This window comes from Neovison vison, chromosome 1 (assembly GCF_020171115.1).
Source record: "Neovison vison isolate M4711 chromosome 1, ASM_NN_V1, whole genome shotgun sequence".
In the NCBI taxonomy this organism is placed as follows: Eukaryota; Metazoa; Chordata; class Mammalia; order Carnivora; family Mustelidae; genus Neogale; species Neogale vison.
Genome location: NC_058091.1, coordinates 248,722,125 through 248,745,679, shown reverse-complemented (window position 1 = coordinate 248,745,679; position 23,555 = coordinate 248,722,125). Strand labels below are relative to the sequence as shown.

The 23,555-nt window shown below is 37.4% G+C and overlaps 1 protein-coding gene and 1 non-coding gene across 2 annotated transcripts in view; one reads left to right on the top strand and one right to left on the bottom strand.

Moving 5' to 3' along the window:
- Positions 1 to 23,555, top strand: part of ADAMTS19 (ADAM metallopeptidase with thrombospondin type 1 motif 19) — a 244,146-nt gene that overhangs the window by 12,221 nt on the left and 208,370 nt on the right. The window lies entirely within an intron of this gene.
- Positions 9,341 to 9,447, bottom strand: LOC122898178. Its single transcript, XR_006382902.1, has one exon. It is a non-coding gene; the product is annotated as a U6 spliceosomal RNA (small nuclear RNA).

Genomic DNA, 23,555 nt, shown 5'->3' with positions numbered 1-23,555 from the left:
GAGCCTGCTTCCCCCCCACCCTCTCTGCCTGCCCCTCTGCTACTTGTGATCTCTCTCTCTGTCAAATAAATAAAATGTTAAAAAAAAAAAAAAGTGTTGAATCAGTATCATAAGTTGAATGTTGCTATGTAAAAATGTTTCTAAGTAGAATCTATTTCTCATGAGTAAGATAGATTCATGAATATGCTGAGCTGATTTTTGTAGGGTAAGTCATTATTTAAAATGTAACATAAAGGATATTGTGAACCTTTTTTTCTACTATCTTTTTTTTTTTTTTTTTACTGGTATTATTTATCTACCCTAAAATTCACCCAAATGTACAATGCAGTGACTTTTAGTACATTTACAGAATTGTTCAACCATAGCCACTACCCAGTTTTAGAACACTTCCATCACCCCCAAGTGGTCACTCATACCAATTTCCATTCACCATGTTCCTAGACCCCAGTGCCAGGAAACCACTAATTTACTTTCTGTTTCAAAGGATTTGCCTTTATGTTTCTTAAAATGAAATCATACAAAATTTGGTCTCTTGTGTTTAAGGCTTAAACTTAGTGTAATGTTTTTGAGGTTAGTCTGAGTGGTAGCATGTATCAGTAGTTCACTTTTTTTCTTGCTGGATAATAAACCATTGTTTAAAAAAAATTTTTTTAAAGGGTTCTATATATTTATTTGAGAGAGAAAGAGAGCGTAAGTATGGGGAGTGAGAGAGACAAGCAGATCTATGGTGAGCTTGGAGCCCAGTGCAGGGCTTGAGACCAGGACCCTGAGATCATGACCTGAGTGGAAAGCAAGAGTCTGATTAACCATCTGAGCCATCCAGGCACCCCAATAAGCCATTGTTTATATAACACCACATTTTGTTTATCTCTTTGTAAGTTGTGGACATTTGGGTTGCTTTTACTTTTTCACTTATGAATAACGGTAATGTGAATGGTCATTGTGTAGGTATATATTTTCATAACCTGGGGGTAGCCATTTAAGAGTGGAGTTGCTAGGTTGTTTGGTAAATGTATTTAGGAAATTGGCAAGTACTTTTACAAAGTACTGTGCCAGTTTATATTCCTACCAGCAAAGTATCAGCATTCCAGTTTCTCCACATCCTCAACAACACCTGTTATTGTCTCATTTTGATCATAACTACTCTATAACTGTGCAGTGGTATCTCCTTGTGGTTTTAATTTGCATTCTTCTGATGGCTGTATGGAGCAGCTTGTCATCTGCTGTCTCATAGCTACTCATAAATCATCTTGGGTGAAATGCATATCAGATCTTTTGCCTGTTTTAGGTTTTCTTTATATACTTGGGTGTAACTGTTTTTTCAGACATATGATTTGCTACTGTTTTCTTCCAGTCTCTGCATTTCTATTCAGTTTTTTAATGGTGTCTTCTAAAGCTAATTTTTATAAATTTTGAAAAAAAATCCAGTTTATCTTTTTTTTTTTTTGCTTTATCGAATATATTTTTGGTGTTGTATCTAAGAACTCTGTGTCTAACTTACAGTTGCATAGACTTTCTGCCACTGGTGGCATAGGTCTTCTTCCATACTTCTGGTTTTCATATTTAGGTCTATGATTTATTCTGAGTTAGTTTTTGTGTATGGTGTGAAGTCAGGGTCCAGATTAACCTCTTTACATGTATATATCCAATTTCTCTCAACACTGTTTACTGGAAAGCTCATTCTTTCCTCATGAAATGCCATAGGACTTTTGTTGAAAGTCAACCATAAATACAAGTTTACTTTTGAATAATTCGCATTCTTCTTTATATACCTAAATATGTTTATCCTTATGTAATATATTTTGAGTTTGGGAACTTCAAGTTTGATTTCTTTTCAAAAAATGTTTTGGCTATTCTCTATCCTTTGCATTTCTATCAAAAATTTAGGGTCAGATTGTTAATATTGACATAGGGTCTGCTGGACTTTGGTAGGAATTGTGTTTAAAGATCAGTTTGGGGAGTAATTCCATCTGAAACAACACAAAAGCTTTTTTGTTATCTGGAAGTTGTTATTACTAAAGCAGTCCTTAGGGGATGTTTTTAAACACTGCATTGATTGATAAGGAACAGAATTAGCTTCTGATAGCTCATATTATAGTGTACAAGATTTAAAATTCATAAGGATTTATGAGAACAAGGAAAGCCACTCATTTGGAGTTATACAAATAAGATATACAAAATAGGAAGTTGTACACTTAGTGTCTTTGCACAATTAGGATGTGAATCTAGGTGTCATATTCCAGTGCTGCTTCATATATCCTGTTGCTGTGAAAAAGACCAACATTGTTAGTGTAAGGTTCAAATAAAATAAACAAGTAAGTCCAAACAAACTTAGAAAATCCAAATCAACCTTTCGGGAAGTAGATCTTAGTCAAAAGCATTCAGACTTATTTCCTAAATGTAAATTGATATCCAAATAATTCTGTTTATTTAAATGGAGCCAAGATTTCCAATATATAGCCTTTTATTAAAAACCAAAGCAATATAATTTCTCTGGTAATATGAGTATAGACAGATGTCTTCCAGCTATATGAGTCATGATTGAGGAAATGTTAAGAAAATAAAGAGCCTTAGATAGTTAATGTCCGTGTCATTAATTTAATAATGATATAAAGAGGCCTCATAAAAAATAGAAATATTATATTTAGTTAATTCCAGTGGATAATTTTCACATTTTAGCAGCTTTTATGTAGGGTTGTGTTATAAAACAGACAGTATCATAGAATTGATGAAATTTAATATGAAAGCAAATGTGGTCTTGATGTCATGTTAGGAAGTGAACATGTATGAAAGCCTAGTTGCAACTTATTCTGGAAAAACTTGGCTTCTACAATAAAAAGTAGTGATATTCAAATAGTTATATTTAAATCTTTGGTTTTGAGTGATAATGTAGGGAGATATACACAGGAAATCTTTATAGGTTTTTTTTTCTTAATGTGCTTAAATTTCTTCTGCTGAAGTTGTCTGTAGGTCAGGATTAAACCAGATTTTCATCCCTGTACATCTTAAATTTGAGCTTTAAGAAATAGAATAATGGTCCAAGAATTCTTCCAGGATAGGTGCTTTGGAGTGGTCAGTGGAAAATGGACAAGACATGTTTACAAATACCACCTGAAAATTGGGTCCAAACTTAAGCTGGTAGAATAGTAAATTAAAGAAATGTGTTTGGCCACTAATTTAATTCCCCTGATGGTTTATTTTGTCTTTTCAGTTTCCATAGTTCTTTCTCCTTTTCAGCCCCCAAGAGCTTACATAATCTATGTGATTTGACACAATCTTCTTTGGAGAGAGGTACAGTCATGAAGGAGGTCAACAGTTGGAAAGATGAAAGAGGAGAAGCAAATCTACTGGTGCATATTTAGAATGTGTTCTAAGCTTAAGAATGTGGAAAGCCCTTATTTCTATTTGAAATGCTTTTGGAATAACATGCTACAGCATCCCTGGGGACAGCCTAGCACTGCACATTAGTATGGTTTAAGAGAGCTCCAAAACATTTGCCTATAGTTAGCTCAGTTGTAGTATTTTAGTAAGTGTTCTAATAACTTGGCTGCTCTTGCCTTGGCTGTGGAAACTCCACAAGTGCACAGTGTCCAATTTTTGGGTGCTTGGTCACATGGTCTTACGTGTTCTGAACCTATTAATAACTCACCATAGACTTGTAAGAGAATACATCAGACTCGATATTGGAACTGCGTAATCAACTGTCTACTTAATCCTTCTCTCATTTCTTTCCATTACCCATTCCTCTAGAAGATATCCACTCAGTTCTGTTCAGTGCTTATATTCCCTTCCATTCCTGTAATTCTGAAATGGATTCCAATAAATTAGTCTTGGAGACTTAAAAAAATACAATGTAAGTGCCAAAGAAGATAATGAAGGACCTCCATAATGCTATCAATTGTTATAATTGTGGTAATAACAGGTCTTTAAGGTACTTTATAGTTTATAAGCTGCATTGACAAAATCTTTTGATTGTGGTATGTTTACACATTTTTAGAAAATAAGTGACCTGCTCCAACAAATGCATAGGTGTGAGTAGCTTTCCATAACCTGGCAGTGGCATACAAGAGACATGCCTGCAAGAAATTCATACGTACAAGGGCAGGAAGCAGGTGACGCCTCTAACTTTTTCTTTTTCAGATCAATAAGGATTGGCAAATAGAATTCTATTTGCATCAATTTTTAAAAAGAAAGACTTTAGGCTCAGTATATAATACCTGTATTTACTGAGCACCATGATACACCTACTCACACTCAGACTCACACTGCCATACAGCATGGCTGATTTTCATAGAAACCCACTAAGATATACACTCTTGCTTGACTTTATAGATGAGATGCTGAAGCTCATGGATATTGAGTAAATCACCCATATCGAGCAGCTGGTAACGCTAGGAGGTAAAATTCAAAGTCACATCCGTGTGTGTGTGTGTGTGTGTGTGTGTGTGTGTGTGTTCTGTGTCTGTGTGTATGTGTGAGTGTGTGTGTGAGCATACATGTGTACACGGTGAAAATCTTTTGTTACTTCAGTTTTATTTATCTGAGATGTATAACAATCACATCATTTTAATTCTTTGATCCAAGGTATAGGGTGGAAATTGACATGGAGTAGATACAAGAAAAGAATTTGACATAATAGAAATTACTAGTTTTTTTGTGAGGCCCAGAGAGGGTTGGGGGAGGGGTAAGGGGGAGGAAGTGAGAAAGGATCTTAAGCAGGCTCCATCTCACAACCCTGAGATCCTGACCTGAGCTGAAATCAAGAGTCAGACGCTTAACTGACTGAGCCTCCCAAGCTCCCAGAAATTACTGAATTTTAATGTAACCTATCTTTCCTTACTCCTTCTAGTTGCTGTCTTGTATTAGTATTCGCAAAAGTTTAAAGCAACAAATTAGCACACAGTAGAGGGGTTTTCTTTAAAATATGCCTGTCAGAGTCCAATACCATAAACACTTCTGAAACCAAAGAATTTATTAATGTCCCTTGCCGGTTTCATTGTTAGAAAATGCTTTTGGAAAATCCTGGGATCTTGGAATTAATCTTGGTTTTGTTCTTTGGAATGCATAGAATTCTTTATCTCTCTTATGACAGTCAGCCATGACTGTGACAATAGCTACAAACAGAATAATTTATGAGTCAGTTCAGTTTGGGGCATTGTACCTGGTGGTTTTTTTTTTTTTTTTTTTTAAATGGGAAGCATTAATTGAATTTTTTTTTAAATTTATTTGACAGACAAAGATCACAGGTAGGCAGAGAGGCAGGCAACGAGAGAGGAAGGAAAGCAGGCTCCCTGCTGAGCAGAGAGCCCGACGCGGCGGGGGGGGGGGGGGGGGGGGGGGCTCTATCCCAGAACCCTGGGATCATGACCTGAGCCGAAAGCAGAGGCTTTAACCGAAAGCAGAGGCTTTAACCCACTGAGCCACCCAGGCGCCCCTACCTGGTGGTTTTTAAGAGTTACCTGAGTAGTTTTTATTGTAATCCTGTGAGGAAGGTGTCCTTATACCCATTTTTTTGATCAGGAAGTTGAGGAGTTTGCTTGAGGTCTCCAAGGAAGTAAGCTTGGAATCAAATCCAGGTGTGCCTGGTTTGAAAGTTAATACCCTTTATGGAAGTGATTTGAAGATTGAGTTCTGCAGGACTATGAAGTTCTGAAGTGTTCTTTCAGAAGTTGCCATGTTTCAGATTTTGGAGTGAGGGAGAATGAAGGGGAGGGTTAAGAGTAGAAGGTGAACTCTAGGCTCTTCTAAACCTGAGTGTCATCATCTCTGTTGTTTTGTGTTTAATATCCTGTCATTTTCATGGAATATTTGGTTTGAAAAGTTTCCAAGTAGAATAAAAAATTTTAGGGACACCTGGGTGGCTCAACCATTAAGCGTCTGCCTTTGGTTCAGGTCACGGGTCCTGGGATTGAGCCTTGCATCGGGCTCCCTGCTCCGTGGAGAGCCTGTTTCTCCCTCTTACACTCCCCTTGTTTGTGTTCCCTCTCTCGCTGTCTCTCTATCAAATAAGTGAATAAAATAAAAAAAAAAAAAGAAAGAAAAGAAAGAAAGGACATAGTCCTGACTGAATGTGAGACTACAAACTTAATCTAAGTTAAAAAAAAAAAAAGTTTTATTGGAACTCCTAGAACTTTGACTTCCAGCCATGATGAAACAGAAGCTAGAATATCAAGCAAACTACGTGAATTAATGGTGGTTTTTTCAGGCATCGGGCAAACGGTAGCACATGGCAGTCATTTCTGAGAGAAAAGACACCCATGAAGAATCCATGCATATGTCCCAGTTTACAGCCTGAGGGAGGCTGTGGCACTGAAGGAGCAAAACTCGATCCTGGGTTTTTTACTGAATTAAAAAGACGGGGGTGGGATATGAGAGGAGCTGAGGAGGCTAGAATTTGCTGAAGAGCTAAAAACTTGGTGCGTTAAAAAATAAAAATAATCGATAAATGATTTTTTAAGAAAAAATGGCAAAAAACACAAATGCTCAATGTAAATAGAGTGATGACATCATTACAAATGCAATAGGCATAAAAGGATAACAAGGGACTGTAATTAACAACTTTGTGACAAGAAATTCAGTGACTTAGACAAAATGGACAAATAATGTCATAAAACACCCAAGCTCCCTGAAGAAAAATCAGTAAATCTGAAAAGCATTCTTTCTTTCTCCTCTCTTTCTTTTTAAAAATATTTATTTGAGAGAGGCGGGAGTGGGGGGCAGGGCTTGAGCAAGGTTTGGAGGGGCAGAGGGAAAGAATCTGATGTAGACTCCCTGCCAAGCACAGAGCCTGACACGGAGTTCCATCTCAGGATCCTATGATCATGACCTGAGCTGAAATTGAGTCAAACGCTTAACTGACTGAGCCAACCAGCTGCTCTGGAACAGCATTATTTCTATTGAGAAACTGAATTTGTAGTTAAAAACTCTTTGCAGGCAAAAGTGGCTCACCTCATGAATTCTGTCAATTTAAGAGCCTTCAATCATCCAGACACCATCAAGTTGAATTATCAACTTGCCATCAAGTTGAATTATCCCCTCACCATTTTCATTTTTCTGTACCATATACATGTAATGGAAGATACTTTGTGTTTGTTACCTTTATTGTTCCAAATTAAGAGAACTACTAGGTTTCTTAATTGCCAGAGAACACAATGATCCAAAAAAATTTTCCATCATATTATACATAGATTTGCAAAATTTCAGTTAAGTGCTACTCTAAACACTTGTTTACATTGCAGTAGAACTTGTGAGAACCAAGAACTGTTATTGACGATGCTCCATGACATTGCTGATAACTGTCCATTACCGTCTACACCATCCTCTCCTGCTGATCATGGACCTCTTATTTACATTTCTGGAGATCACACCATCACCATTTGCTTTGTATCATGGCAAATATTTATACACTACTTTTATGTTGAGATTTTTCAAATGAATTTTTATGAAAGCATTAGCTATTCAGGAAAATTCCATTCTTAGGATTTTCTTTGGGTATATAGCTAGGGTCATAGGTAAATAGTATTTCTGGTATTTTCATATACTTAACTTTGCTTATATAATATAAATGGGATTATATATTATGTGTCTTCTGTAACTTTTAAGTGAATGGCAGATCTTTACTCATTTAGAATACTACTATTTTATTAGCTATATACATTACATATATCTTCTATAAGTTTGTAGCCTCAAGATCATTTTATGCCATTTATGTAAATTTTTAAAGAATCATATAATATTCCATAATATGAGACCACAGTAATTTACTTAAAATGCTAATGTAACTTCTTAGTTAAGAGCAAGCAGCTCTGCCATTTAAATATTCTGTTACTTTCGGTAAGATATTTAATCTCCCTGACATTCTGCTTGATATTTAAAACAGGGAAAAATATTTCCTATTTCATATGGTTGTAGTTGAGATTAGAGAAATAATGCAAATAAATTGCTACCAGATCAGGATTTTTCAACCTCGCCACTAATGACCTTTAGGGTAGGATAATTGTGGGGGACTGTTTTGTGCATTTGTCGAATGTTTAATAGCATCTTTGGTCTCTACCCACTAGATACCCCATCAGGACAGCCAAAAATGTGTCTAGACGTTGCCAGATTCTGCACCTCATCCCTGTAGTAGGGGATACAAATAGACCCACTGAGAATCACTGTTGGAGAGAAGATCCTGGTATGGTACATGGTAGTAAGTCTGCTACATGAAGCTTGGCACATGCACAACACAGTTCTTGGGCATGATCTTTGCATCGACTACATTGTGGGTGCCTCTTGCCTCAATTCTCCCTGGTAGTGGCCATTAATAAAGTTTCCCATGTTTCCAGGCTTTAGGTTGGTGCCATTTTCACACTACCACAAATAACACTAATTTTGCAATACCACGATCAGTTATATAGATCTTTGTACACCTATATGAGTGTAACTACCAGGGATATTCCTGGAAATGTTATCTTTGAAGGGGGAGGCAACACAGGCCTTACCATACTGATTTTTTTTTTAAGATTTTATGTATTTATTTGACAGAGGGAGACACACAGAGAGAGAGAATACAATGGGAGGAGCAGGAGAGTAGAAGGAGGCTTCCTGCCAAGCATGGAGGCCGCTGTGGGCCTCCATCCCAGGACCCTGAGATCATGACCTGAGCCGAAGGCAGACGCTTAATGACTGAGCCACCCAGGCACCTCATACTGAAAATTTGATACATCTGCCAAATCACCTTCCAAAAATGCTAGACCTGTCTACACTCTCATCTGTTGCACCTAAGATTGCCCTTTTCTTCATATCTTTGTCCATAGTGAATACTAATGTTCCTTTTGTATTAAAACATATTTTACAAATTTTTAATGTTTCTTTCCCTAACTCACCTTTCTTCTGTGAATTACATGCACATAAGCATTGCCTATTTTTCTATTAATCTTTTAGTCATTCAAAGCTGCATCTAAATCTCTAATTATAAAACTATTCAAGTGTACAGAAAAGCACAGAGATTAAATAGAGCTAACACCCAGGTTTCATGAACGTTAACATTTTAGCATTTTTTGCTTAAGATTTTTATTTTGAGATTTTCACATGGTATTGAAGCCCTTGTGGTGCTCTTCCACAACCATCTTATTTTCTTGAGTCCCCAGATGTAACCACTGTTCTCAAATTTGTATACATATTTTCCATCCATGCTTTAATAATTATATTAAATAGGTATGCATCCATAAAAATCTGTAACAGTGTTGTTTTGTATTTTAAAAATTTGCACAAATGGAATCATACTGTACACATCTTTCTAGAACTTGGCTTTTAAAAATTCATATTGCATTTTTGTATTGTTTTAATTTAATTTTTTAAAAATATGGAATGCTCCATGAATTTGCTTGTTATCCCTGTACAGGAGCCTTGCCAGTGTTCTCTGTATCATTCCAGTTTTAGTCTACGTGCTGCTGAAGTGAGCACATCTCATCTATCCTTTAAACTGCAGTGTGTGTTTGTGTACAGTAGAGTTTATTTATCCATCCCCCTATTGATTGACGTTCATCCATCCCCCCCTCCCCTTTAGTTTTTCTCTCCTGGAGTTACAAGCAGTATAATGATGATCATCTTTATGTGAGTTTTGTGTGCACATGTGTGAGAGTTTCTCTTAGATAGGTACCTATCAGTAATGTGTTGACTATGGACGTACCATCTTCCTTCATATTTATTACATATTTCAGATTATTCTTCGTGGTGATTATAATGCTGTTTCCTCTTTGCCAGCTATGTATTTTCCCATACCCATACCAACAAACTTCTGGTATTGTTAAACTGTTCTTTTTCTTCTCATCTTTACTTGCATTTTGGTAATTAGTAGAACAAAGAGAATTAAAAAAAATTTTTTTAAGCATTTAAGACAGAGAGTATGGGGGGAGTATGTGGGGAAGGGCAGAGGGAGAGAGAGAGTCCCAAGCAGAGTCCCTGCTGAGCCCAGAGCGTCTCACTGGACTTAATCCCATGACCCCCAGGTCACAACCCGAGCCGAAACCAATAGATGCTCAACCAACTGCTGTACACAGTCTGTGTACTGTAGAAAAATTTGTTTTAAAAATGGGAAGACTGAACAGTACTACAACCCACTTGATTTAACTGGCACTTCCAGATCATATGTGTTGGGGCTATTCAGCTTTTCTCAACAAATTTTAAATAGCTGACAACATATTAATGTGTTCTCTGGCAACAGTGGAATTAATGGAAATCAGCAACAAAATAATGCCTGAAAATTAATATAAATTAGTGTTTATTTAATTACAAGTACAATTATTATAATTAGTATTAATTATAAGTGAAACAATAAATACACTACCAAATGTATGTAGATCAAAGAAGAACTTAGTAGGGAACTTAAAAAATTTTTGAAGTGAATGAAAATGAGAGCACTATATCAAAATATATGGGATGCAGCTGAGTAATACTTCTGGGAAAATAAAACATTAAAAACTTAATGTTAGGGAATAAAATAATTCAATGTTAAATTAGGAAAAGAAGAGAAAATTGAACCCAAAATGCACAGATGGAAGTAATATAGGTAAGAACAAAAATCATTGAAGTTAAAGCAGAAAAAGTGGAGGAAAATAAAATTTCTAGAAAGTACAATAAAATCGCTATATCTCTAGCTAGATTGAACAAAGAAAAAGAAAACACAAATTATTAATATTAAGAGTAAAAGGGAGGGGCGCCTGGGTGGCTCAGTGGGTTAAAGCTTCTGCCTTTGGCTTGGGTCATGGTCCCAGGGTCCTGGGATCGAGCCCCGTGTCAGGCTCTCTGCTCAGCAGGGAGCCTGCTTCCTCCTCCCTCTCTGCCTGCTTCTCTGCCTACTTGTGATCTCTGTCTGTCAAATAAATAAATTTTTAAAAATCTTTAATAAAAAAAGGATAAAAGGACAAAAGGGAGACATCACAACAGTTTCTTTGGAATTATAGTTATAATAAGTAAATACTGTGAACAACTTTATGTCAAGGAAGTTCATAACACTAGGTGAAAGGGACAAATCCTTGAAAGATACATATTAATAAACTGACAAAAATAATGTGGAACACCTGTGAAGCCCTAAATATAGTACAGTTGAATTTTGTAGTTAAAATTTCTCCCACAAAGAAAATTCCAGGTCCAAATATATTTGATAGTGAATTTTGTTAATCATCTATGGATGAAATACCAGATTTTTAAAAATCATATGAAAGGGACAGAACAGTTCCCAGTACTTTGAGTCCAGAATTATCTTGATATCAAATCAGGATATCAAATCAGGATATCAGGATATCAAATCCTGATATCAAAATGAGTCGAGAATTATCCTGATATCAAAAGCAGGCAAAGAGGGGCATCTGGGTGACTCAATTACTTGGGTTTCCGACTCTTGATTTCAGCTCAGGTCATGATCTCAGGGTTATGGGGTTGAGCCACACATCAGGCTGTGTGCTGGGAGTGGAGCCTACTTAGGATTCTCTCTCTCTCTTTCTCTCCCTCTGCTACTCCTTCCCCCATCTCTCTCTCTCTCTCCCTCTAATAAACAGACAAATGAAAACCAGAAAAAGATACTGCTGGGGGGAGGAGAACTATAGTCTAGTTTCACAGGACCGTAGATACTGAAATACCAAATATTAGCAGATCAAATTCAGCAGTAGGTTAAAAAGAGTAATATATCATGACTAGGAAGGTTTCACAAGAATTCAAGGATGGCTTATCCTTAAAAATATCGATCAGTTGCCATTCACTATATTGAAACAAATGAAAGCGAAAAACTATACAACAATGCCAATGAATACAGAAAAAGAGTTTGACAGAATTTAACAGTAATTTCTGATAAAAATTCTTAGCAAACTAAGACAAGACTGTACCTACCAAAATCTGTCAATGCACATCAACAAAACAAAACAAAAACACATGATTGGCATAATTTTTAAGAGCAGAAGACTATGTGTGTATTATCAGTAATAAGATGAGGATATCCATTTTAACTACTTCTATTCAATCTTGCACCAGAGGTCTTAACCAGTAACATAAAAAAAGTAAATAAACTAATTTAAAAATTAGAGATGTGTAGGTAGTACAGGAGGAGGTAAAATTGTTTTTATTTGCAGATAATGTGGTTATACATGTGAAAAATCCTAAGGAATCCATAAAATAGCTACTAAAACTAAGAAGTTTGGGACGTTTGGGAAGTTTGGGGTCAGAAGGTATAATGCCAATTTACAATAAATGAGTGTATATGTAATGGCCAATAGACACATGAAAAAGTTCTCAACATCACTCAGCATCAGGGAAATACAAATTGAAACCACAGTGAGATAGCACCTCACACCAGTCAGAATGGCTAAAATGAACAAGTTAAGGAGAGGACAGATATAGGCAAGGATGTGGAGAAAGGGGAACCCTGCTACACTGTTGGTAGGAATGCAAGCTGGTGCAGCTACTCTGGAAAACAGTATGAAGGTTCCTCAAAAAGTTGAAAAGAGGGCTATCCTATGACCCAGTAGTCTCACTACTGAGTATTTACCCTAAAGATACAGGTGTAGTGATCCAAAGGAGCACATGCACCGGAATGTTTATAGCAGCAATGTCCACAATAGCCAAACTATGGAAAGAGCCTAGATGTCTGTTGATGGACATCTATCTATCTAGCTATCTATAATGGAATACTATGCAGCCATCAAAACCCACAAAATCTTGCCATTTGCAAAGACATGGATGGAACTAGAGGGTATTATGTTATGTGAAATAAGTCAATTAGAGAAAGGCAAATATCATACAATCTTTCTGATATGAGGAATTTTAGAGTCAGGGCAGGGGGTCATTGGGGGTTGGATAGAAAAAAATAAAATGATGGGATTGGGAGGAAGACAAACTGTAAGAGACTCTTCATCTCAGGAATCAAACTGAGGGTTGCTAGAGGGTTTGTGGGGGAGGGATAGGGTGGCTGGGTGATGGACACTGGGAAGGATATGTGCTATGATGAATGCCGTGAATTGTGTAAGACCAATGATTCACAGACCTATACCCCTGAAGCAAGTAATACATTCCATGTTAACTAAAAAAAAGAAAAAGAAAAAGAAAAAGTGTATGTTTGTGTGTGTGTGTGTGTGTGTGAGAGAGAGAGACAGAGACAGAGAGAGCAGACATCACTTCTTTTCTCCTTTGCTTCTAGCATCCTCCTGCTCACCTCGGTAGGTCTACACACTATTTAGCTTACTACATGTGAAACTTGAATGAGATAGTTGTTCCAGTATCCTTATTACTAATGAAACAGTAAAGTTGAGGCAGCTAAAACTTCTTTCTTAGATATCTCTACAACCTGGGTATTTATTTTAATTCCTGAAGAGTTTCAAGATTATTTTCTTCTCTTCAAAGGAATAGCTGGGCACTGTCAAGATATAGAGAAAAAACTGAGTCAGGGCTTAAAAAGCAAGATGATAATTTTTCAACATATGATGTTATTTATTATATATATTATAATGCATTTCAACCATAAAGTTAAACTCTTACCATTTTAAAGTTCTATAGAAAAAGTTGCTTAAAAACTCGCTCTGTAGAGGTGCCTGGGTGGCTCAGTTGGCTAAGCGTCTGACTTGCTATCAGCTCAGGTCATGATCTCAGGGCTGTGATTTCGAGTCCCATGTCAAAGTTCTGTGCTAGGTGTGGAGCCTACTTGTGATTCTCTCTCTCCCTCTCCTTTTGCCCCTCCCCCTTTAAAAAACAAAAATAAAAAAATCTTCCTCTGTAGTGAGTCAATTTGAGTATTTCTATTTTTTGGCATATATACATGTATATATGCCAAAAAATAGAATTATATATATGGTTTTATAATAACATAGGGCAGATCCAGTTTACCATCTTGCATAGCATCTTACTTCTGTTCTAAATGGTCAGATTCCTATTCATGGATCATTTTATATGTATATATATATATATAGAGAGAGAGAGAGAGAGAAATATGATTAGCATATATATTAATAGAACTGAATTTTAAAGTTTTGTGTGTTTCTTCTTTTTGTGTATGTAATAAATACATTTATTCTTTCTGTTGGCATCTGTAGTGAAATCTAAATAGCATAACATTTTCTAGATGAACTGTCTCAGTTTGGAATAATATCAGTTTGGTGAAATAATTACTTTCAGTTTGCAGGAGTGGTCTGTGTTCTTACTAATTAGGAGGGTAATTCAATAAAACATGTGTCTTCAACTCTTTAAAGCAACTTATTCTTGCTTATCCTGAATCAGTGAGAACTGTAATTCATATGTATTCTTTGGGTAGTTGTTGAATCAAACCTGAAGAGATTCATACCCATATATGGATTTGAAGTCTACATGTTGGATAAGTTGAATAAATAATAAGTCCCAGATAAATTGCAAGACCCAAAGAAAGCATGAGGCAATGCTGTAACTCTGTATTGTGTGGGTGGTGTGATTTTTAGGCCTCTGGTTTTATTTACTTTCTGCTAGAGATCCTATTAACAGTCATAGCCCAGGAAACAAGCAGGCTTTTGCATTGAATTGAAAATCTTAGTTATCTAGAGATAAAATACTTAGGGCTTTGTAAGGTAGAATACAAGCATAGTTTGCTCTCTGTAGAGATTTATAGTTGTATAAAGTGCTTTCACATATATCATTTCATTTAATGGACAGGAAGCTGTTATCCATAAGATAGGAAAGGTTTGCTTTAATTTCACTCTTAATGTTGCCTTTGTCCTGGCTAAGCTTTACACAGACACTCACACCCATTTTTATCTGCCAAGCATCAGCCTAGCTCCTAAGGCTGAAAAGTGAACCAAATTTGGCAAGAGTGTTCTTTAAACGAATGAGTGGTGTTTAAGGAAATTAATCCAGAGTATAGAATACATTTAAAAATGTTACAAAGCCTCAGTAGTCTATGAAGATCAGACTTTTAAGGTCTCAATTGGGCCTATCTAGCTTTCTCTCATAGTTTTGGTTTACTATCCAGGTCAGTAGGTAGTAATTCTGACATCATTATCCTATATGGACTAGGATGTATCGAGTGCCCATTATGAAAAGTAAAGTGTGATTTATACGCTTAATTAAATCAGTTGGTGGGTCTTCTCATCTTCAGGCTCATGATCAGAAGAAAAAGAAAGGTGATGTGCAGAAATGAGAAAAAAACAGTGCCCCTTGAATTTTCTTTCTTGTGTTTATCTGTGTGATATGGAACGTGTTAGTCGTCTGTGAGTTGTTGTTTGTTTTTTTAATTTAATTTTTTTCCTAGTGTTCCAGAATTCATTGTTGATGCACCACACCCAGTTCTCCAAGCAATACCTGCTCCCATTAATACCACCAGGCTCACCCCATCACCCCTCCCCCCAAACTCTCAGTTTGTTTCTCAGACTATGAGGTCTTTTTGGTAGCCACAGTGATCTCATCTCTGTAGCCTCCAGTGGATGCTCAGTGAAGTCTCTATGAAGAAGCCCATTTCAAAACCTACTGGCCTATGGCAGCTTCAGTTTTCAAACAGAACCACAAGGCCTTTAATCTTATCTTTTTTAATTCAGTGATCTCAGAGCTTCCATTTTATCTTTTATGAGAATCTTTTCGGGACCATTGGCTCTTAGTTTCCTGGATGGATGCACAGCTCAGTTATAATTTCCCAAGATCGCTTGTTTTCACATTTTCTGGGAAACCTATTCTGAGTTATACAGATGCTTTGATGAGTTCCACCTTTTGTGATTGGGGCTCTTTGGCTTTCTTATTTGGAAGGGTACATAGTGTTTGTTTTGAACATTGCAGTTGATGAGAATTTTTTACAGGTTAAACTTTCAATTTCTCAGGAGTTGGGATCAACACACCTTACCATTTTTTACTCTTAACAATGACAGAAGTAAGAACCAAGGAGGTTATATAACTTGCTTATGCTTACATCATGTGACAAAATACTGGATTTAGTCTTTCCATGGCCATGTCCTCTGCCTTATCCTTTATGGTTAAGGTTTGTTCTGGATAGGTTGAATTGTATGAAATTGTCAATATACAAATGTCTGACATACAATAAAAAGCAATTTCATATGCTACAGCCTATACACATACCCCAAGCACTGAAAAACTCCATTGAGGAAGAGCTCCTTCTACATGCAGCTAAAACTGAATACATATATATTTCTAAGTTTATACGAAGTTTACAGGGAAAAAAAACTTAGTCATTAGTAATTGCAAGTGGAATGCTCGAGGTAACAAGCTTACCTTGTGCAGCTTCTTGGCTCCTTAAATTAAGAGCATGGACTCAGGAGCCCTTGTGTGGGTTCGAATCCAAGTTCCCCTATTGTAATCATCCTGTGTTACCTTAGACAATTAACTTACCCTCTCAGTGTCTGTGTCTTCACCTTTTAAGGTACAGTAAGATACTTCAAAATTATCTGGCATCACCATAAGGGCTTAAAATGTGTTTAAGCAAAATGGAAATGAGGAATGGAAAATATTTTGGTCTGTGCATGAAATAATCTTCTAGACTTTTAGAAATGCCTACCAGATATCTTTAATTAATTAAATGAATGAGGAATATTAAATTAGGTTGATAAGTAGTGGTAGACCCATGGGCGATTTGTACACCAATCTGTTTAAATATGTCCAAAAGAAAACCTATAAACCTAATTAGCCCTTGCATTCTAGGAAATGTCTTTTGGTTGGTTGAGTAGTTAAATGAAGATCTCTCACTAACATTCTTCCACCAAAATCCCTTTCAAATTTTTTTTTTCAGTTTATTTATTTTCAGAAAAACAGTATTCATTATTTTTTCACCACACCCAGTGCTCCATGCAAGCCGTGCCCTCTATAATACCCACCACCTGGTACCCCAACCTCCCACCCCCCCACCACTTCAAACCCCTCAGAATGTTTTTCAGAGTCCATAGTCTCTCATGGTTCACCTCCCCTTCCAATTTACCCAAATTCCCTACTCCTCTCTAACGGCCCCTTGTCCTCCATGCTATTTGTTATGCTCCACAAATAAGTGAAACCATATGATAATTGACTCTCTCTGCCTGACTTATTTCACTCAGCATAATCTCCTCCAGTCCCGTCCATGTTGCTACAAAAGTTGGGTATTCATCCTTTCTGATGGAGGCATAATACCCTTTCAAATTTTTAATGCTAAAGTGGCCTCTAGGATCTGATTTCCAAAAGGACTCTGACACTTCCCCATTCAAGTACAAATAAATGACATAGTGACTTCTCATGGCCAAGTGATCAAAGTAACTATAAAATGCACACCTGCAGAGATGATGGGTTGATTTCCTTGTTTTCCTATAACCGTCACTTTCCTACACAGCCTTCAAAAATTACAGAAGAATGTGTAGGAAGCAGAAATGAGAAGAGAATGAGCATGGGTAGCCTCCTAGGGACTGTGCTAAGTACTATATAAGGTAAGAATCAATGTGTAATATTGTATGATAGGTACACAAAGTGCTAAAATTCATGTGTTGAGTCTACCAAATAAAAAACAATTCATTTCGAGCTTATGATAGCTGGAGTAAGTACTGGCCATGTGGCATTAAAATCTAGTTAGGTAATGAGACAAGAAAGTCCTTAACCCTTCAAATAAATCCATGTGTTCTGCTACAGATATGTCATTTCATCCTAGATTGCTAAGAGAATTTACAGAGTAAATTTTCCTCATCTTCCATTGAAATTGATAACACATTTAGCATTAATGAAAGAAGGCACTGAGTGGTAGTTGTTCTAACTTTTTATTTGAATTATAAACAAATGTCTATATTTCAGAATAGTTAATTGCAAAGGATGGAGGAGGAGGTGGGCCTGACAGAGACAAGTATTCACTTGGGGTTACTGATGCATTCTTCTCTTACTTCACCCGCAGCAGCAATGGGAATAGCTGACCATGCCGTCCCTCCTTCTTCATACATGTCTCTATCACTTGCCATCCAGCCCGTACTGCACCCTGACTGCTCCCTCTCTGGCTGCTTCATTGACCATTCTTCTTCTCTGTACTTTCCTAACAGGGGTGACCTAGTGCTCAGTCATGGGCTTTCTTATTTGGGGATCTTACCCAGTCTCATAGCTTAAATGCCAACTATACGCCAGGGATTCCAAAATAGGTAATTCTAATTTAGACCTCTCTGTTGAGCTCCAAATTTGTAGGTCCAGATATGTATTTGACTTTTCCACATGAGGTCTAATAGATATATCAAACTTGTTTCAAACTGAAGTCATCATTTCCTCCACTCCAACTCCAAATTCTCCTCTCTGTTTTGTCCTGCTGATGGTCATTCGGCAAGGGCCAAAGTTGTAGTGTTGTCCTGAATTCCTTTCTTTCCTTTGGAGTGCACATTTAAACATCGCAAGCTCTACTTTCTACATGAGCCACTGATAACCTGTCTTCATGTGGCCTTTCTCCCACCTATAGTCTATACTCACTACGGCCACTAGAGTGAATCTTTTTAGATAGGTCCAAGCATGCTCATCATAGTACTTGTAAAGACAATACATATGTAGTGGAAATTTAAAACATGAGTGCAAAACATACACACATCTTCAGTGTAGTAGTTGTCTCTTAGCAGTAAGAGAAGGGAATTGGTTTTGAAAAGGTGTGCAGGTCCATTTCAACTGAATCAAGAGATTGTTTTATTTTTTAAAAAATTATCTACAGCACATAAATGTGAACATTTCTTAAATACTGAGAATGGATTCCTAGACACTCTGTTGTCTTGTATATTTCTGACAGTTTGAAATATTTCCTAATAAAGAATGGTAAATAATTATAAATAAAAGTACTTCCTCTCTTGTTGTCCTATACCAGTCTGTACCAGGTTCTTAATGTGCTACTTTTCTTATAATCTGTTACTTCAACTCTTCCTAAGTTCTAGACATTTTTTAATTGAACATTCACTTCCATACCTTAAAAACAAAGAAAATAATATGTAAGAATGATGTTGATAAACTAGCAAGCATCCAAGGAAAATGAAAAGAATTAAGACAGATTTTATCAGGGATGGTTATGGTAACTGGCCACATACAGAGAGGACATGAGAGTATTTGTCCTGTATTTGAAATGTGGAAAGGTGCTTAGGAAGTACAGTCAGGACTCATGATTTAACGTGGTGGTGAAGAAGCCTTCTGGACCTTTTTAAGAAATATTTCTGAGCCTTACTGCTGTCCATTAGAGGCCTGGATTGCTTCAGAGCCGTGACTGCTGTCTTAATGATTGAAATGCGTAAGCAGCATATTAAATATTTACCAAAGGTGTTGATGAATGATTTCTTCTCTGGTTGGAATTTGGAACAAAGTGACCCCTAATTTCTGGTTTGGATATGTTCTTGTTTAATGTCTTTTTTACAACGTGATGCATGGATGTGATATTCCTGATGTGGCCGGTGTGTGCAGAGTGCTTTGGATTTCCTGGTTTTTGCCAGATTTCTTCAGCTCCTCAGGTGTATGACCTCTTAAGTTAGCCTGATATTACCGTAGCTTTTTGAGCCCATGTACTCATTGTTGGGACAAAAGAGAGAGTAGAGAAAGGTGGGGAAAAAGGAAGCTCAATTGTGTTCTTTCAATACTACCTAGTCACAGATTAGTATTCGGGGATCGTGAAGTTAAGAAACAGGCCATGTAAGGAAGAACTTTGTTGGCACAAGATTTATTTTTCCCTCTAAGTTGGTAAAACACCAATATAATTTCTTGGAAATTACCTAATGCCATTCAAAATGGGAATAAGGGGAGAAAATTTGAATTATCCAAGGGTCCTAAATGGAAAAGTAATAACACTTTCTGCATATGTGCATGCAAAATGAGAAAGAAGACTTAAAATCGACAATAAGGAAACTCCTTATTTACAGATCTTCCTTGATTGATGATGGGTTTGCCTCCCTATAAGCCCATCACAAATTGAAAACACTGCAAGTTAAAAATGCATTCACTTCACCTAACCTACAGAACACCATCCCTCAGCCTAGCCTACCTTGAATATGTTCAGAACACTTACCTTAGCCTACAGTTGGGCAAAATCATCCAGCACAAAATAATATAGTATTGTCTATCTTATGTCATTTATTGAATACTGTAGTGAAAGTGAAAAACAGAATGGTTCCATGGGTACAGGACAGTTGTAGGAGGTGAGTCAGTTGCTTACCTGCTGCCCAAACTCACGAAAGAGGATTCTATGCATGTCACCAGCCCAGGAAAAGATCCAAAGTTAGGATTCTTTTATTAAAGATTTTATTTATTTATTTGAGACAGACGTGAGTGAGAGAGAGAGCCCATTGGGCTTAGGGGCAGAGGGAGAAAGAGAAACAGGCTCTCCACTGAGCATGAAGCTGATAGAAGACTTGATCTCAGGACACTGAGATGATGACCTGAGCCAAAGGCAGACGCTTAATCAACTGAGCCACCCAGGCACCCCCAGATTCAGATTCTGAAGTATGGTTTCTACTGAACACGCATGGCTTTTTACCATCGCCAGGTTGTGTTCTTATAAGTCAACCCCATTGTAATTGGGGGACTGTCTGTATTAGCAAAGATGCTTAAGACTGGCTGTTTTAACACATTTAGTGCCCTGCTGTATTTGCTGCATCTGGGCACATCCGCTGACCTGCAGTATGCCCTCAGTAAATAATGTCAAGTAAATTAGTTATTTTGACCTTTAGTTATTTGACCTTTAGTTGAATTCGGAAAAGAAGTTGCAGCACATTTTCCATGTCTCCGAGTACCAGTGCTATGGTCCTTGATGAGTTTGCTCCACTGATCTTGTTTCCATGGTGAAGTGAGTTCCCATCGACTCCCTAGGGGTATGTAGGAGGTTGGCAATGGCTCTGTTAATTGTGAGGTCACCAGTAAGACCTGGCAGTGAGGAGTACTTCCCCACATCACAGCTGTGCAGCTTCCTCAGTGGTCTCATTCAGTTCCACTGGAAGCACATAACTGGGCTGGAATTCCATGAGATAAGTGCTGTAGGGGCTCATCACCATGGTGAGTGGCTCTGCAGAGTCACCGAGTGACTAACCCTTTAAGGACGAGGTGTGCAACAGAACAGGCACCCACCCGCTCACGAAGTGCTGGGGCGAGCAGCGAGCTGGAAGCCAACTGTTAAAAAAGCACATCGGGCAAGCAGGGTTAGTTAAGAAACTGAAATTCTCCTTGTGACTCCAGAAAACGGAACACGTAAAATTCTCGGACTGGCCGCAAAACAAAAGTCACGTTTTGTTAGGACTTTGGAGAACCCTGGTTGACGTAGGCAGCAGAGGGTTCTTCTGCTTGGTTTTTGCTGTTGAATTCAACAGAAGCATGAGCCCATGTATTTGATCATCTTGTCTGGGACTAGTGAATTTTTAACCCAAGGAGTGTGGGTTGGAGTGAACTGGTCAGAGTGAACTGAATGAGAGCTTATTCCTGCCTTTTGTTTTTTTTTAAGCCACTTCTAGAAAGAGTTAATTCTTGTTTTAAAAAATCTACTAGATCCTACTTTTCCATTAACCTCACTGGCCCTTCCTTTGCTTATTCCTTCTCTGTTTCTCAATGTTAGGGTCCTCTGGGTTTGGTTGTAGCCTCTCTTTTGCTCTTTCTCTACACTCCCTTTCTGGATAACATCAGTCTTCCCTGCGGATTGAAAGATTATCTTTTTGCTGGCGGCTCCCAGACGTATGTCTCCAGCTCAAAGCTGCACTAAGCTCCATATTCCAACTGTCCACTTGATTTCTCCACTTGGAAATTTCACAGATATATCAAACCTAATAAGGTCCTTTGATTTACATCTCAGTCGCAGACCTTATCTTCCCTGCTGGTGTACTTAAGCTAGAAACCCTGAAGTCATCCTGAATTCTCTGCGCTACTGTCACTCCATGTCCCAGCATCTAAACCATTAACAAAGTGGAGTGGCCACCCTCTGTATGAGTATCTAAAATCAATCTCAAATGTGTTTCCTTTTCTCCACATCCTTAGCTCAGCCACTGTGTGTTCACCCTTTGGTCCCCCTTAGTCCATAGGCTTGCTCTTTAATCGTTCTAGTTCACTTCAGACTGGTCTCCCTGATTCTCCTCTCTGTACTCTGTTTTCCAAAAATAGAACAAGAGTTACTTTCTTCGAAATTTCTTTCAGATTATGCCATCCATTATTGGTTACTTCCGGTTACCTTTCCGATAAAATCTCAATGTCTTATCGTGATCTTCGGAGCTCTCCATGAATCGTGGCCTGCCAATGCTTCTGTTCTGTTTTTGCTACTCTTCTTATTTGTCTGTGACTCCTGCCACTGCCTCAGTCTCCGTGTCGATCCTTTCATGCTGTCCTCGCTCATCGATAGGTCTTCCTCACTGTAGACTTTAAACCAGTGCCACCATTATTAATTGCTTTAATTACAGCAGTGCCCTCTCCCAACAAGTCTTATCCCAACATTTCAACCTCAGTTTTAAACTATAGTATAATCTAAGTCACATTTATACACTGTTTGTAAAGTTAATACTTATAAAATTGGGGTGGAAAAAATAAACTATCTTGCTCTCTCCTTTTTGTGCTTGATTTCTGCCTTCTGGGAGCAAGCACATTTCTTTTAGTACTTCCCTTGCCTCTGTCTTGCGAAGGAATACTGTTACATTATTTATCCTTTGGTTTTCATTTTTAAAATAAAATTTACTGTGGCATAACTATATATAGAACACAGACTTATGTTGTAATAAATAATAATTAAAAGGTATATATTTTTGTAAACAGAAAGTCAATCTGTTGAGTTCCTCCCAACTCAACTCTGTTGAGTTCCTCCAGGGCCATAGTCTTGATATACAGCATCTTCTGCCAAATATACCAATCTTCTCTTGCCTGTAGGCTTTTTGATATTGCTGGCTCCTTCTTCGGATCTTGCCTCTGATGCTCACTCCTTAGACAGGTCTTAGTGGGCCACCCCATCTCAATCTTCATTCTATTTCTCTCAGATCTTTGTTTGTTTCTTCAATGATCCTTTTCACAATTTCTAATTCCTTAAATATATTTGTCTGGATACCTGATTTTTCCGTCTTTCCCCTAATATATAAGGACCGTGAAGATAGGAATTAAAATCTCTTTTCATTTTTGAAGTATTAGTGCCTGCATGCTGACATGTAGCAGGTTTTCAGTAGGTACATTTGTAACATGTAATCATCAGGAAGATATAGTAGGACATAATAACTTTTGGCTAGACTGGTTGATAAACTTAGAAGTAGATTTAAAACTGAATTTTCTGCCTATTTCTCAACTCATGTTTTTGCACATTTAAAGACTCCATAAAAATCTGAGGAATGGGGCACCTGGGTGGGTCAGTCATGTAGGCATCCAACTTTTGATTTTGGCTCAGGTCATAATATCAGGGTCATGAGATCAAGCCCCACGTCCAATTCCACGCTCAGTGAGGAGTCTGCTTGGGATTTTGTCTCTCTCTCTGCCCCTCCCCAAAATGCATTCTCTATAAAATAAATAAATTAGTGTTTTCTAAAAAATCCTGAAGGATTAAATTAAAAATCATTCTAAGCAATGAGAGATTACAGTAAAGTGAATGGATGTTAGAGAGTATATGAAAATCAAATCAATGTCTTTTTTTGATTTGAGCAAAA